Source organism: Gracilinanus agilis, chromosome 3 (genome assembly GCF_016433145.1).
Source record: "Gracilinanus agilis isolate LMUSP501 chromosome 3, AgileGrace, whole genome shotgun sequence".
Classification (NCBI taxonomy): domain Eukaryota; kingdom Metazoa; phylum Chordata; class Mammalia; order Didelphimorphia; family Didelphidae; genus Gracilinanus; species Gracilinanus agilis.
Genome location: NC_058132.1, coordinates 17,496,215 through 17,498,546, shown reverse-complemented (window position 1 = coordinate 17,498,546; position 2,332 = coordinate 17,496,215).

The following is a 2,332-nucleotide window of genomic DNA, read 5'->3' as shown; positions in this document are numbered from 1 at the left end:
TGAGATCTCTCGCTGAGAGGAACCTACCCCTGAAGCAGGGAGGGTTGTCAAAAGGAAAGCAAAAAGGGGCACAGTGGATAGAGGGCTTAAAAAGTTTAAAGATCGCTTAGTGGAGTCAAGAAAATCTGGTCTCAGACACTGCCTAACTGTGTGACCCTGGACAAGCCACTTGATGCCCATTGCCTAACCCTTGCTGCTCTTCTGTCTTAGACTTGATACAAAGACAGAAGGTAAGGGTTTAAAAAAAAGGAAAGCTTAAACCTCTTCCAAAAAGATCTGGGACAACAGTTCTAGGTATGTTTTTGCCATCCTTAGGGTAAGCTTCTGAAAGGGCATAGAAGTTTTTTTAGCTGATGATCACAGTCACGACAGTCAAAACTCCTCCTCATCATCATCAAAGAACGAGGTTGATGGTATCCCCAAAAAGGGCACCAAAGCCCTGCAAGTGCCAAGATTATTGTTATGTTTGTATTCCTTCTAGGTGCTACGGTATAACATTATTTTAAGCTTGTACCTACTTTCACAACTGAAGAATACCTTAGCATATAAGGAGGAATTTTTTTAATAACTACTATTCCTCCCATGGCATTAAAAATGCCTTTGCTAAAAGCTAATGCATTCTCTTGCCTAGCTATTAACAAGAAGCAACCTAGTGGGGGCTCAGGAGCTATAGAAAAAGCAGTCATTCACAGAATTATCCCTAAAAATCAAGGTGGCAGCCATCTTTTTTTTTTAAAGACTTTCTGACTTGGAATCAATAGTGTGCCTTGGTTCCAAGTCAGAAGAGTAATAAGGGCTAGGTGACAGGGATTAAGTGACAGGGCCACAAAGCTAGGAAGTGTCTGAAGCCAGAGTTGAACCCAGGACCTCTCCTTTGCTCTCCAGCTATTGAGCCATTTTGGGGGGATGCAACCCATGAGTATAAATTGAGGGGAAATCCCAGAAAGCACTACATGTGGATAAGATGATTGAGTTCAGAGAAGGACACTGACTTACCCAAAGTCACAGCTGGTAGAGCCAGGATCTAAAGTCTGGTACTCTGACCCCCACTTCAGGGTTCTTTGATCTTCATCAGACCCCCTAGGAAAGGGCCAAGGACCCACTATCTCCCCAGCATCAGAGCAGAGATCTCTGGAGGGCACTGATCTCTTCAGTGATCTCCCCCTTAGAGGGATGCAGCCTCTGTGGGACTATAGGCTCCAGGAAGAGCTATTAGTGTGGAGAATGAATCACCAGGAAATTATGAATTCCCTTAGGAAGTTAGGAGTTGTAATTGCTCAAGGAGAGGCTGGAAAGTACTTCAGGAAGGTGGTAGAGCTCCAGGCCTAGAGATTTGGAAGTCCTGGGTTCAAATCTGGCTTCAGACACTTCCTAGCTGTGTGATCCTGGGCAAGTCACTTAACCTCCATTCCTTAGCCTTTACCACTCTTCTGCCTTGGAATCAATACACAGTATTGTTTTTAAAGACCCAGAAAGGTATTTAAAAAAAGATTCTAAGGCAGAGGGTTAAGAAAAGTATCTGGGAAGGGGCAGATGGGAAAGAAAAAGAAGACATCATTCTGGGATTGGAGGATGGGGACGCCAGAATCACCTGGGAGAAGAGAATTGTGGAGGATGCAGTTGGAGCAAAGGGATTGTCTAAAATGGAGCTTCCAGAAGTGAAGGATTGTGGGAGATGGAGTCCCCCCATAAGAGCTGCTCCTTACTCATCTAAGGACTAAAGGATTGTGGGAGATGGAGTCTCCAGGAAGGGGATTCTAGTAAATGGAATAATTGAATAAGAGAGATTATGGGAAATTCAATTCTCCAGGAGAAAAGGATTGTGGGGAAGAGAGTGTGGTGCTAAAGGAATTGTGGGAGATGGTGGAATTGTGGGAGGTAGTGTCTCCAGGATTGAGGTCTCATGGCAGAAAGACTTCTTGAAGAAGCTGACTGTGGGAGAGGGGGACCAAGCATTTTATCTCCGCGAGGAAGGCCTAAGGCTGATGTGGGTTGGAAGATAGCTTCAGGAAGGAAGGGACCCAAAGAAGAGAAGAGAAGAGAGAGGAGGGATCTTTGTCAGGTTCCCTTCCTGCATAGCCTTTGGAGTTTTCTGGAGCCAAATGGTGGTATAGAGGCCAAGATGGCGGCAACAGGCTCTGTCAGCTCAGTAAAGGTCTTTCCCTTCTCTGGACCTCCATTTCTCCTCTGTTAAAAAAGTGGAGGTTGCTCTACCTGGTCTCTAAGGCTAATTGCTGATTCAATGTTATATTCTCTATTCTAGGACACCTTCCTGGTCTGACATTTCTCTTTCTTTCTTTCTTTCTTTCTTTCTTTCCTCCTTCCTTCCTTT